General features: G+C 43.8%; 1 protein-coding gene across 2 annotated transcripts in view; it reads right to left on the bottom strand.

The window, feature by feature from the left end:
* The window catches only part of CHD7 (chromodomain helicase DNA binding protein 7), a 188493-nt gene extending 174093 nt beyond the window's left edge, over positions 1 to 14400 (bottom strand). Inside the window, exon 1 of one of the 2 annotated variants that reach the window (XM_089685314.1) lies at positions 13995 to 14400. The gene's annotated coding sequence lies outside the window, so the exon portion shown is untranslated. The remainder of the gene's footprint in view (positions 1 to 13994) is intronic. The other variant, XM_089685312.1, reaches the window with a different exon arrangement.
* Positions 14401 to 15479: the final 1079 nt, after the last annotated feature.

Genomic DNA, 15479 nt, shown 5'->3' with positions numbered 1-15479 from the left:
ATTGCTTCCTTTCAGATACTGTAAGACTTGTTTTAAACACCTCCTGCCTGGGAAGATAACAGGCATAGTTCTTTAGATCATTGGGAGCGGATATATACATGAGCACTGATGTCAAGCCGCCGACAAGCTCTCTTCTGTCTACAAAACATTTTTATAGGGAGTTGACACAAATATTGATATTTTTAACTCCTTGGGCAAAAGCTTTTAAAAGCAGTCATGAATTCAATCATGGTTTCCTTAACAAGGCATTACTGCCAGAGGCTTACAAAAGATCTCAGATGATGTTCAGCCAATATAGTTGAAGGTGGTCGGCTCAGCACACGGAATTGTGACAATCAACAGTATAACTTGCAAATTAGTTGAATTTGAAAACACTTCGGTGAAAAAGCTGAGCAGTTTCAGCCTGTGCTGTACTACAAGGGAAACACAAAGTACCAAAGTCTAATTTATCTACAAGAACTTCCAGCGCACACAACAATTGAGGGTAACTGAACCAAGGAGACGGGGACTATGGGTTTTACTTTCCGAGTTCTTCAAAAATTTAAAAAGAACCTAAAAAAGGGAATTATATACATTTACGATGTGTGGGCAGCTTAACATAAAGCTTATTAATGTACAGTATGTTATTGGTCAAAACCTGTTTCTAGCAATTTATAAATATGCATGGAGGGCAACAAATGCTTATTACATAAACAGTCTGAAGTTCCTGCTTTTTGTTTCTCTCTCCCAATCCAACTCCATCAGTGTGTGTAGAGAATATCCCCAGAATCCTCATTTCCTGCTTGTCTGGTTGGCTCAATGTTTTTCTTACAGGTCTGCATGTAGGTTTACATAAAGGTTTAGATATCCCAGCTATGGACTGAGAATTCACTAGTTTTCAGCACTCTGACACAGAAAGTGCAAGATATCTGGGATGTCAACGTTCAGAACCAAAACAAAATGTGATTTTTAATTCAAGTAACCCAACTGTCCCACCTACCTCTACCATTACCCTATGACTGGCCACACACATGGCAATTATAACCATGCTCAACCACATTCACATCACAGAAACAGCTGGACAGATTAGTGCATTGCTATGTACTACCAAGAATTCCACCGATCTCTGCGGTTAGTGGCAAGTGGCCGTAATCTACTTAATCGGTTTTTGCAATTAAAAATTGGGTGAAAGTGGTTGAAATTGCCAGAAATTGCTGTCCATGTATACAGCATTACCTCTCCCTTTCAGAACCTTTACACTTAAGAGGTTCGTCTGTCATCTGTTAAAATCAAAAGTCAGCAGCTACAAAAACTGGGGGTGAAGGTGGGGTGGCAGAGGTAAACTTCCACTCGAATTGCCTAGGTGAAGTGTGAGCAGGTACCTGTCAAAATCAGGTACGCACCCTCTCCCAAATAGGACTATAAAGCTGCCAGTCATATTAGTAGAAAGTAGACAGACTAGTGTTATCATTGCCCCTATTTGTCTTCTCATTTTAGGCTCAATTCACAAGGGAACATATCAAGATACGGATATATAATTTAGGATATAAAAGGATACTAAAAGGCAGACATAGATCATGCAATTTTCTTATCTGCAATCACAGATTGCAAGAAAGAAAAATCGCTCGATTCCCCCATCAACACAGTCAGCGTTGATAGGGAAATCCCTCCGGCGCAGCTATTGTATTTTCCCGGCGGGGGCGCAGGGAGCCGCCCCTGCCAGGAGAACACAGTGATTAATGCCATCGGCTATAGCCACTGGCAATAATTGCATGAAAAATCTGACAGGCTGGTTGTACCCAAGTCATATAACAATCGAATTGGGTACAATCAGCCTGCATATAGATGATTCGAATCTCGACCGGTCCCTAGTGAACCGGCCAGGATTCAAACCCTCTACGACCGGCTTTATTTTGAAAAAGGGACTGTCATTTCCAACAGAGTTCAATGATATTTGAAAAATTTGTTGCATGGCTGAAAATAAAAGTTTCTTATTATTTATCCTAAAAGCTTTGTGAATTGAGACGTTTCCCTTTAACATCACAAATTTCCAAGCCAAATGCAAAATGCAGAAAAACTGGTCAAAGCAGACCACAAAAAAAGCATATCTTTTGCCAGTCTTCATAAACAGACCACTTGAACTTCCCTGGATTACTCCAAAGTACTGTAGACAATACATGAGATGACGGCAAACAGATCTTACAGATAACCAGGGAATAGCTCAGATCATTTCACTGATAGAGGACATCTCAGCAGCCATTTTGACACACTCAAGGTTCAAATCATCATAGTAAAATTGTACAATTGCAGAAAGGGGTATTCACTAGAGGTAGAACAATCGTGTACAAACATTTTGCACTGCTGGCATTTTCGATGTTAAATCTTAACTGGGAACAGCTTAAAAAGAATATCATGCCGCAGCTCAAATGTAATCAGCTTCTATATGCTTATGGAGAACATCCCTAGGAGTCTTGTATGTAGCCTACTTATTTTAAAACACATAACAGCCTTTACCCTACTAGCAAGGAGTGACATTTGCAAGGCAAAGAAACATATGTGTCTAGCCCAGGGGTGGGCAAACTTTTTGACTTGAGGGCCGCAATGGGTTCATATATTGGACCCGGGGGCCGGACCAAGAGTAGATGAATGATGTGTATGTGTCATCCATAGTAAGTATAGTAATATTCCCCCATAGTAAGCATAGTAATTCATCCCCCATATAGTAATTCATCCCCCATATAGTAATTCATCCCCCCATATAGTAATTCATCCCCCCATATAGTAATTCATCCCCCCATATAGTAATTCATTCCCCATATTAAGTCCCCAAGTCCCCCCTGTGTCAATTCACTTACCTTTGCTCCGCGCGTTCCTCTCGCCGTGTTCCCGCGCCGTTCCGGTGTAGCATGAAAATCTGTCTCCTATGAGGATCTGTCCCCCTCTACGTATCTGCGCATGTGCCAGTTTCAGGCATTAGCAGCCGATCGGCGATCTCCGGCACATGCGCAGATACGTCGAGGGGGACAGATCCTCATAGGAGACAGATTTTCATGCTACACCGGTCTTCAGGGCTGACTGTGAGAGGAGCCTAGCGGGAGCCTAGCTCCGCGGGCCGGATTAAAAGGTCCGCCGGGCCGTAGTTTGCCCATTGCTGGTCTAGCCCATATCTAGCCAAGTAAAACACCGTGGATGGGGTAAGCCACCTAAAACTGACATTTCAGTTGGAATGATAACAGGTCCAAAATCAGCCAGCATCTTCTCATGACTCCAAAAAACCTCAACTACCACCGCTTTAAGGTTTTGTAGTGGAGCATGAACTGGGTGGAAAGGCACAACTACAAGACCTTTAGGAAGTTCCTTCTTTAGCTTTCAGGCTTACACCATGGTCAGTGGTGTCATTTATCTGGATTATTTCCATTTGTTGAAATATAATGAAAATTAAAAGGAGCCACAGCCCAGAGCAGAATTACAGATAGAAGCAATGGAGTATGTAGTATACACAGCATCCATTCTGCTGCACCCACCTGCTCATAATCTGACCCCACCCGCCCTCAAGTCCCTTGCTGATTTCCAGTTATACAGCCAACTGTATAGTTGAAATACAAATATGGGAGCAGCTTTACCTGCCAAATACTTTATAATATTGGTCAGTCAGTTCAGTGACATCACTTTTCTCTACTGCAGGTGAACATTACAGCTTAGTCACTCCCTCCCCCAGCCTGTGATTGGACATTGCAGGAACAGCTGAGTACTGCTGAGGCCATCTTTCTGCTCTCTCCTTCAGTTAGCATTTTCTTAGCACATGCTCTTTACACAAAAGACAAAATTTAGGTATTTGCATGATCTGCATTTAAAAAGATTTATGGTTTCTGTTTCAATACCTTTTTCTTGATTTTACAATAAAAGTTTTCAGTCAGACAGAAATGTATTCAGTGTGCAAAAAACACAACAGGAGCTCCAGATGAAATGGTGAAAGAGTCCAAATCGATTTAATCATTTATAATTAGACAAAACAGCCAATGCGTTTCTATGGGCCAACACACTCTACTTTCATCAAAGGGACAAAATATAAAAAAAGAATATATATCCATAGAGATAGTATACACACACAAATATAAGAACACCTGTAAACAAAAAGTTTCCAGCATCATTCTTCAGTTCACACACCGACCACAAGTAGCTCTGCTGTTGTATACGGTTATATCTAAAAGGTAAAACAAAGTGAGTGCCATATCCATGAAATATATACAACCACTAATTCACCTTATCTAGACAAGCCTATGGCTGCTTATATCTGGAAGCAGCTAATTTAAACACTGTATCAAGATCTTCATCGGAGAAAAGACTAGCTTTATCATTAGAGATCAATTGCTTGAATGGCTTAATGATCTCTTAATAAATATATTACTGCAGTAAATGTTTAGTATCTGCCTGGAGTTCGGCATTAAAGTGGAAGTCTTGGCTACAACTAACAACCTAAAACTGCTCCCACCCTCTTTCACACTCCTAATTACCCCATAGAAGGAAGATGCTTATACTTGCCTATTCTCAGGGTGCTCCAGTCACATGATGGGCTCCCAGCAGCAGCTTCAGTGTAGAGGAGAGACCACCGACGACAGGTACCCTATAGTAAGCTTATGGGTGACAGTACCGCCCAGGCATTCCATCCGCTGCCAGCGCCCTCTCCTCTTCCCTGAAGCCGTCTGTTGGGGAGATCATGTGACTGGACCAAGACCAGAACAGCTGGTTCAGACTCTCAGCGCTTCACTGAGGCTGAGCCAGGTGCCACTCCAGACTCTGGGGTGGATCCCGACTTTGAATTTGGGCACTTTCCCCAGCCTGGATGGGATGAGTGACATCAGCTGCCAGCAGACTTCAGTCCGCTGTCAGCTGAAAACAGATCACAGGAGTGCAGAACAAACTGCACTCCTGTGATCCACAGAAGTACAGCCAAAAATGCTTTGGCTACAACTCTCCTTTAAGATAAAAAACCTTCTACCTTAAGAATCACTTAAACTCTGAATGGAGGGATAAAGTAGCCACAATTTTTCAGACTCTGAACATCCAGGCGTTAACACTGGAAGTTACAGCCCCCCCCCCTTTAGGGGCACATCATCCTGGTGTTATAGGTTTGAAATGAAACCCCTATGCCCCTACTAAGAAAGCACAGGGGCTGCTATTGGCAACATCATTCCTGAAGGGTTAGTTGACTTTCAGAAAAGATGAAAAAGTAAACATTGTACATTCACCTTCCTGGTCTCCACTGTACCTACCTTCATGAGTTCTGAGTTGTCAGTGCCCATACAGTCCATGTAGAGGTCTGGGGATTTTAAATCCCCACTCTTCTCCCTGCAGTGCAGATCAGAGCAATGATCTGTGCTGGTGTTCTCCAATCAGAATCACTTTGATCTGTCCTAGAAGTGATGTACAGAGAAGAAGGTGAAGAGCAGGAATTTCAAAACCTGGGACCACTGGGCCAACTCTGTGGGCACTGACCACTCAGAGGTAAGTACAGCAGGGACCTGGAAGGGGGCGTTGAGGAGAGGGAGTACAGTGTTAGTTTACATTTTCATTGTATTTGAAAAGCGAGCACGTTAAAGGTATCCATAGTCTACACCAATTTGTTTCTTTTTGCTAGGACTCATTGGGGAAATATCCCTTTACTTCCTGTCCAACGCACAAGTTCTTACTCCAAAGTGAAGGGAAATCTCCTCAGACAGCTGTCACCAAGCGTCACTGGAAAATTCCCTCACCTCTTGCTTCTACAAAATAACATTTTTGGATTTCTAGTCATTTCATCCCTGTGTTCCACAGACACAGCATTAAACCCTTCTTCACAGAACACTGGAAGCTGTCCCCTCACCTCTTGCTCCTGTGACAACTTGTATTTGCCATTACTTTCTGCTCCAGAGAATGTAGTCACCAGGACTAATGATGAGGGTAATTTTCCTCAGCAAGGACACACAAACAGCAATATTACAGTGGTTCTAACCCATCCTCATTCTATCCAAAACTACAAAAAATATTATAAAAATAAAAGATTAGTCTTTACATACACTATCGCAGTTAAGAGCTGACTTTCTAATCTTCATGTTTGTTTTAGGTCAGTGTCCTAAGTACTAATGTCAAGCAACAAGCATTTTCAGAAGCTTCACAATGATAGCCATATTCCTCTCAGCACCACTTTCCTTTAAGCACAATATGAAAGCATTTTGCTGGCAGAATAGGAACTCGCCAGTGAGGGGCCACACTGGTGCATTGTGACAGGGGTGAAACAATAGTCCCTGTTTTAAAGCAAAATTTCTAAAAGGGCACCAAGATGTACAGCGGTGTCCAGTGAGTTCACTGGGAGTTTTAGCCACCATATTTCTCTATTAAAGGAAACCTGCATGGAGATAAATATGAGGAGTGCCACTGTCCAAAAATCAGCTGTCTCTAAAGGAGGGCAGCAATGGCTGCCTAGACTGGCTTTTTTTAAGACCTCAGATTTACTTATGGTTCCTTCTGACCAATTCAGGGTTCTAAGTAAGCCGACACATCCATAACATTAAACAGCCACTGCTGAACTCTTATTTTGAAAATGCCAACTGCCTGGTTTTTATGTTGATTTAAAGCCTTCAGTACTTTGAGTACCTGACCCAAAATAACCATGCAGGCCAGGAGTTGTGACTTGACTTCACTAGCTGTATGCTTGTACCAGGTCAGTGAATTGAAGAGTACTGAGTGTAGGTCCCCTTTGAAAAGGTCCTTTAACAAGTAATACATTTCTTGCATTACTCTGACACTGCTCACATTATACATCCTATTACAGTACTATTTCCTAACTGACAAACCATGTAATTACCTAAATCTCCGGAAAAGATGAGTCTTACTAAATAAGAACAGTTAGTCTGACTGAATGTTGTCACTAGAAGAGAGGAATGAAAACTGCAAAGCCAGTGTAGGTCCAATATCCAGCCTCAGCAACACCTTTAGAAGTGTTCACCATATTATTGTACCACTACAGACTTTAGGGATCAAGCAATTATAGTTAAAAATTTCAAAAATGAAACTTTACTGCAGGGTAAAGAAAAATCCTTGCAGTGAACCATATTTATGCCTAGGGTACAAGGACTTTTACTTAACTAATCCATCACTCCCTCCATGCTATGCGTCTGGCCCCCACAGCCTTTTCTCTAAAGCTGGCCATAGATGGATCACTTTTTCCCCATTCAGCCTGCAGGCTGAAAGAAAAGAGTGGATTCTCAATCCACACAAGCAAGATGGATGGAGGCATTTCCCCTTGCGCTGGGACAATATATTCTGACAGCAGAGAGCACTGATACACAGATCAAAACTGGGCCAATCCCTGCTAAACTGGCCAAATTTCAATCCATTTGTGGGCAGCTTAAAAGGGAAGGGTGGGATTTCTGTTTTTTTTTGTTTTTTTAAAATCATACTTACCTAGGTGGATGCAGCATTAGTCTGCAGCTGCATCTGTCCCCCTCCGGCTCCAAGTGTGAGAACTCAACAATCACATGACTGCTGACAGCCGAGTTCTCACAACTGCAGGAGAGCAGAGAGCAGTGACTGTCAGTTACTGCTGTCTGCTCTGCGCCCCCTCCCCTTCTCACTGGAGTGCTGGGCTATGGAGGGGAGCAGCTGACTCAGGCTCTCAGTGGCTTTGGCTGTACTTTTCCTTTTAACCACTCAGTTGGTCACATGCACACTGCCGTCATCAAGTACAATGCGAGGCCAGCAGCCCTGCATTGTACATGATAATACGGAGGAACCACCCACAATTTAGAGCATAAGGGAGAAGAGTTGAGGGCTGGCTTCTGGAGGAGCAAAAGAAAAGGTAAGCAAAGTCCTTGGTCCTGGCACCCTACACTTAAATGAGCATTTAACCCTTGCACATCAAGGGGAGCCCCAATGCAGGGGATCATTTTTCCCCGGAGTTTAGCTTTCATATACAGCGGCTTTGTAATATTGGGCACAAAACATTATTTTGATTGCCTTTTTTTTTTAATAAAATATACATGTAATACTCTCCTGCTCTATACAATGGTTTTCCACAGAGCAGCCCCAATCCTCTTCTTCTGTAGTCACCTGCTGGCACTCCTGGTTCCTCCTCTTTGACAGGTGCCCCCACAGAAAGCTACATTCTATGGGGACACTCATGTGGGCTCAATCCCAAAACCACCTTTTCTGCATCTATAGATACAGACTGAGCAAATCAGCCCACCCTCGTCACAAAATTTGATTGACAGCAGCGGGAGCCAATAGCTTCCACTGCTGTCAATCTGCCCTATGTGGCGGGAAAGAGCCTAGAGACCTGCTGCTTTCATACAAAGCGCTGGATTGAGATCAGGCTTAGGAAAGTATAAGGGGGGGTTCCTGCCGCACAGAAGGTTTTTTACCTCAATATATAGAATACATTAAGGTAAAGAGACTTAAATCTTTAAATAACTAGAGAGAATTATGAACGCTTCTGGAAACTTAATTTCCAGAATTCTCCCATTATACTTTTTTTTTCCTTAAACATTTATAGTCGATGCCCAAACTATCATACAGACAAAAAACAAAGTGAATATATCTAAAAGGTAATCACTTACTATAGGGATTACAAAAAAGAAAACAGCAAGAATTAGGCAAACATATCCAGTACTGCTCTCACAGAATAGGAGGGTACATCCAGGGGAGCAATAGCATTGCTTGGAAACTACATGGATGGTAACTCTGCAGTCCCCAATCTGAATCTACACTATTCATTTTAATGACTGCGGTGCAAAGCAATCATTCCTCTGCGCACCTACCTGTATACAGCCATCCAGCTAAAACACATTTAGCACACAGGGGGTTTAAAGTAGTTTCTTGAAAAACAAAAAAGGAAGACAACTCATCAGGCTTGAGTATGTGGGGATCAATAATGTGGGAAGATCCCGATTGAAAATCAAATCAGAGATTTGTCAATGTATGAGCGATACAGGATACATCATATCAAATGATCTCAGTTTGCAGAGTTACCAAACAAACTTTTTGCTGCTTATCTGTAAATGTAAAGAACATCAGAAACATCATAGACAATTCCTGAGCATAGAAAAGCAGACAGCTCTCCTGTAAGTATATACATCAGATGGACAATTCTACATCCCTGTGCGTATTGATAAAAAGATACTTCTGTCTCTCGCCAGCACTGGCGTATGATCTACTCCATTCAACAATACAAGCAGAACTCCTCAAGTTTTATAGAATGGTGCTCCGATTTCTGCCTTAGCACGTTTACGCCGGTTGATTTCTGAAGACCAATTATGACAGAAACAATGCAAAAAATGAATACTGGGTTGAACAAAACATAGCCAGCTCTACAAGTAGCACTAATAGTAGGTGTGACTAATCCACACACTGAAGAAACGAACTTAGCAGCTTTTCAGATCCTCACTAACCGAGACGGAACCTGAAAGGCAGAGAACAGTCATCTCACTTGAGGAGTGATACAGCTCAGCAGAGCAAGTATCACACCAAAGTTCCAAATAGTGAATTATACATGGACTCCACAGGACAACCGTCTCTACAGTTTCACCAGCCACTCCACAGACTGCTCTGGTTCCAGCAATGCCTTTTCCTCAGCTTCTCTGGTTACAGTTAATTGTCACAAGACAAAGCAGCTTAACTGTTTGCTGCACAAAAAGATATTTCACCCTGTTGCTGGGTGCTGTCTGCAGAACCTACCCCATCCTTAGACCATCCAGCTAACACTAACCAGATACCTAATTGAGGGGGGGTTAGTTCACATTCCACCATTGGCAGTGAAAGATGACCTCTCAAATGTAAAAAAGCATCTTGGACTTCTTATTTTTAATCTCAATTTTCTGACACTTTCGTCTGCAGAATAATACCACAGCAAAAGTTGCTAAAGGACTCTAGAAAACCTCTAAATATAAAGCTAGGAACTCCTAATATGAATCTAGGAAACCATTAAGACAACCAGCAGAGAAATTTAAAGAGAAAAAATACACAGCTCAAGCAGACTATGAGTCTTAAAATAAAGAGGGCAATATGAAAAAAAGAAAGCCACACAGTGACCCACCAAAGCCCCATCCTAACACCTGGTAGTCCTCCAGAACTGAAATGCAGGATATGTAAAGCCCAGTTCACATCTCTAAGAGAAAGGTTTCTTTATTTCACATCCAAGGTGTGCATACAGAATAAAGCATTCAAAAGGAAGTCATGTTCTCCGTTGGTTTTCAATTTTATTTTAGATTATGAATAATTCAGTGAGGCAGCTAAAGGAGAGTCGGGGAGATCTAGATGCTGGAGCCCCATACGATGAAAGCTTCAGATAATTCAGACCTCCAGATTTTACCAGGATCACTTTTTAGGTGGCCTGACCCTTTGAACGCTCCCTAGTAACATGACAGATCATCTTTCCCGTCACCCTTTGCTGTCGAGCACATATACTGGTGATATCATGCCCTTTCAGCTAGCAGAAAGAGAAGTGATGTCACACTCCTGCCCCCATCACCCAAGCATGATGAACATGTCAAAACCCCAAACAAGGTATGATCACAACACTACCAAATAGAATATATATATTCAGGTAACATTCACACCTCTGCTCAACACTGCATCACCTAAGGCAGCCAAGATCATCCAAAGAAAAAAAACAATATTCTAAGCTGTATATAGTATGTAGAGTAAAAACCTTTCAAACTCAAAGTCCAAGTTAGAGTTTACTCAAAATAATAATCTATACGACTATAAACAAAAACAAAACAGAATCACAAATGACAAACAAGAACAAAATATTTACTGAAATCAGTTGCATGATATTTTCTGTGCTCTATGGTAAAGAATTTTTCTTAGAATTCCAAAATGTCCTGAAGTGTGAAAAACTCAACTATTTTTCAGAAAGTTAACACAACAAACATCCCTTAAAAAAAAAAAAAAACAAACAGAATTACTCTAAAATGCTAACGGAATTATGATTAACAGAACCGTTTGTAAAGAAAATGTTTCTCACACACACTTTACAAAAACTAAAGGGGGTCTCTTCTAAAAATAAATATAATAAAAATATGGCCTGCACCAGAAAAAAATTTTTTTTAGTAAAAATCAATAACAGAATCATTCCAACTACTAGAGGAATTATAATCAACAGAACTGTCATATAGAAAATGTTAAACACAAATTTTACAAAAACTTAAGGGGGGGGGGGGGGTCGCTTAAAAAAAAAAAAAAAAAAAGTTTTATTATATATATATATATATATATATATATATATATATATATATATATTGAAATAATATATTTACTTTTTAATTATTATATATTAATAAAAATCAAGAACAGCATCACTCCATCTATTAGAGGTTTTAAGATCAACTAAACCATCACATAAAAAAACTTTACACGAAAAATAATCATAACATAAAGGGGAACTCTTCTGTAAAAGTTAAATGTGAACTGCAAGAGAACTAAAAAGAAAAAAAATAACAAAAATATTATAATTAATCTACTAAATGATTTATGATCGAAGCAATCAAATAGATTTTATACAAATACTAAAAAAGAAAAAAAATATTTATATTTTCACATGTCACATGTCCTGCAACTGAACCACTAAATAAAGTTCTCTTTAATTCTGATCCACAAATTTATATTTTGAAAATCGTACGGCAGTGCAAGAGGAAATCCATGTGACACAACGCATCTTACAGTGATTCAAACTGTCATAACAAAGCAGAACCTGTTACATCCCAGACTGTGAAAACATGAAATAAAAGCTGAAACGGATCCTGTGTCTGAACCTGCACCAAACATCTCCACTAACAAACTTTCACAAAGTTTGTGAGCAAAATAAAAGCGGTGCAGAAAAATAAACATTGCACCATTGAGGAAGGGGGGGGGGGGCAAGGCAGAGGTATCCTATATTTAGAGCTTGCTTCCTATACGGCATCAGGCGTGCAGCCTTGTTGTGCCCTTGTGGTGTTATCAGTGTCAATGAATAGGTCCTAGTTAAATGAAAGCTGCCATTTTAGGTTAGACTGGAGAGCTTCTGTTGTGCAACAGCCAGACAAAAACAAAGCACACTGTGCCCTGCGGACTACATGTGGGACTGGAACTTTCATGGAGCAGAGGGATGGGGGGATGGAGAAAAAAAAATGTTTTTTTTTTTTTTTAAAGGAACACACAAAAGCAATGGTGGACCTGTAAGAGGAATGGGCTAGGAATTGTACCGGGACAATGGCCACCCTGTCACCTACATGTATGGCTCCTTCAGCCTTGGGGGGGTATGCTCCTGTCTCAGAATGGATACCAGGCAGATAAAAGTTGATTGTGGAAGGGATGATCAGTACCAGCCCCCAATAACTGGAGCTGCTCAGATAGTTTGGCCATTGTAAAGTTGGATGGAGGTGGTGGAGGAGGAACAGACAGAGCATGGTGCGGGTCGGTGATCTCTCCCATTCAAAAGGAAACTCCTCCTCAACTGCTACTTTGTGTCCTTTGTCTATTGTTTGTTATGTAAAAGAAAATACTTTAAACAAAAAGCCAGGCGTGAGTGAGGGCTGAGGAGTGAGGGATCAGGATTTCTCCATTTTTTTTTCTCCTGAGGTTTTTTTTTCCCAGTATTTTTTTTTGTGCCTCTCCCATCCTCGCTGCCCCCCCCCCCCCCCCTCCTCCTCCTCTCCTACCCAAGGGTACCCTCCTGTGAAAGGCCATCAGGAGGAGATGAATACATTGCAATGATGGCTGCTGGTCGCCTGCAGCGCCTTCTCCATGTGCCTCCACCATCAGCCTCCCTCCCCATCCACCAGCAGGACCCAGCACTGCCACACACACACCACCAGCCAGGAGGCCATGTCTTCTCCCCATCACCGCCAGGACAATGACCCACACCCACCTCCCATCATCATCAGTCCCCCATTATGGCTTCATTATATTACAGGGGGGTGTGCACACTCTGCAGCCATCTCCGGGATGATGACACAAACATGACCACGCCATCCTCCCCCATCACAGGGCATCCCGGGGGGAGGGGGTCACTCAGGAGATGGGAAGGAGGCTCAGTCATCCTCATCCTATGGATTCATTCTCTTTCTGAGGGACCCCAACGTGTATCCAACCTGACCTCCATCACACTGCACCCCGGGGGGGGGGGTCACACAGCTCATCTCTATGGGGGGGATCCTAGGGTCAGTCTCCATCCACAACCCCTGGATTCCTTATTTTCCTGGGGGGGGGCTCCCCGGACCTGACTCCCCATCACAGGTGGGGGGGTCACCCAAGAAATGTAGGAGAGGGTGATTAGGTTCAACCTCCATCCTTGTCCCCTGAATTCAACCTGACCCCAGAGCACCCCAAGGGGTCACCCAGCTCATCTTTATGGAGGGGAGTGATCCTACGGTCAAGTCTCCATCCTTTGGATTCCTTCTCTTCCACAAATCTCCCCCCCCCCCCAATCACAGAGCACCCCAGGGTGGGGGAGGTCACATAGAAGGAGGGTGATCAGGGTCAATATCCATCCTCATCTTCTGGACTCCTTCTCCATGTGTACCCAACCTGACCCCCATCACAGGGCACCCCGAGGGAGGGGGGGGGGGTTCACCCAGCCCATCTCTATAGAGGAGGAGGGGGGGTGATCCTGGGGTCAGTCTCCATCCTCATGATTCCTCCTCTTCCTAGGGGGGTCCCCATGTGTCCAGCCACACATCCGATCACACCCCCATCATAGCTCACTTTATACAACTTGATCGGCTGATCAAACTCGCAGTAATGCCCTGATAGGATGTGTACCCATCATGCATCCTCCATGTGCCCATGCATCCTCCATGCGTCCATCCCCCCTCCACTCACACTGGGACAGCTGGGATGTGTGATGCGCCCCCCCCCGGTTCCCCGATCAGACTCCGGCAGAAGTTGGAAGTTGCGGGGATCGGAGTGAGTGGTGTTGCATTGTGTGTGATGGCCATGCACCCCCCCCCCCCCCCCACCGGTCCTCCACTCCCGGTATCTCCCCCCTCCTCCTCACTCACCCGCAGTCGGTGTCCCGGGCACACAGCGCCCTATTGTCTCCTCCGGAGTGGCCGGGGCACCCCGTGTCCTCCTCTCCCCCCCCTGGCTGTAGTGGGAGGAGGGGGAAGATGTGGCCGCTCTGTTCCCACACTCCACCTTCTTCCCTCGTATATGGAGCTCTCTCTATCCCGGTCCGTCCCGGACTTCTCTTCTTCCTCCTCCGCTCTCTCTCTCCTTTATTTTCTCCTTTGTGCTTTTAATTTCGGCTCAAGTTTAATCCGACCCGTGCACGAGCGCGCCCGCACGGAGGAGGAGGAGGAGGCGAACCCGCCGGACACTCACAGCTCGGGATCCTCTCACTCACTCCACTCTCTCCGGGCACCAGCTCCAGCCGCGTTCACGAGTCCTCCCCGAGGACCGTGCGCGCACCCGCGGGCCGCGAACTCACTCACTCACAACACACATACTCTCTCACACACGCATTAGACGCCCCGCCCACTTCGCTGCCCTCCCCTCCCTTTGCCACACAGCCCTCGTGACGTCACGCGGCCACCAGGCATAATTTATGCAAGAATTCACTAGTGCTTTTCATTCAGCTCTCTGCGCGCCTCCCCCCTCCTGCTCTTAAAGGGCCAGCGTCCCATTTACCTCACACTGCTGCCCGTGTGCCTGAGGGCTCTTCCTTCACGTGAAGCAGCAGAAGTGACACAGGTTCCTCTGGAAAATGACTGAAAGCTGGAATGTGTGTTCACACATTATTCCCACTGGCCCCTGCTCACCCAAGGAGCTTACTATCTAATGCCCTTCTTGCAGCCACAAGCAAGTCATGCAGCATAGTAAGGAGCACGTCCAAAGCAATTATTAACACTCAGACGAATTTATTGTATTGTTCTCTGTGTGTGTGTCTTAATATGTGTGTTTTATAAATCACAGACTATTATTTCCATGTACCGGCTCTCCCATGTATTATTATTTATTTCATGTACTTATATAGCGCCCTCAATTTACATACATATTGTACATTCACATCAGTCCCTAACCCTCAAGGGTGTACAATCTAAAGTCCCTATCTTACATTCATATACTAGGACCAATTTACCTCCTATGTCTTTGGAGTGTGGAGGAAACCAGAGTACCTGGAGGAAACCCACACAGGGAGAACATGCAAACTCCAGGCAGGTGGTGCCATGGTTGGGATTCAAACCAACAACCCTAGTACTGCCAGGTAGAAGTGCTAACCATTTAGCCACGATGCTGTCCGTCTGAAGTGCCGTTTAGTCCTGCCAGTCACCTTTCTCTCTTGTCCTAAACCTAGACCACCCAAAGCAATTAAAGTGGAGCTCCAACCAAAAGGGGAATTTCCGCTTTAAATCTTTGTCCCCCGCTCCCCATTAAGGATTGGCACCTTTGGGGAGCAGGGGGGGGTGAGCCGGTACCCGAATTTCCACTCTGAAGCAGAAGTTGACCCCCCCCTCCGTCCCTATAGTCTTCTGGGACACGTGACA

Source organism: Staurois parvus, unplaced genomic scaffold, assembly GCF_062004578.1.
Source record: "Staurois parvus isolate SC_StPar_1 unplaced genomic scaffold, SC_StPar_1.0 ptg000371l, whole genome shotgun sequence".
Taxonomy (NCBI): domain Eukaryota; kingdom Metazoa; phylum Chordata; class Amphibia; order Anura; family Ranidae; genus Staurois; species Staurois parvus.
This window is presented reverse-complemented; position numbering and strand designations above follow the sequence as displayed.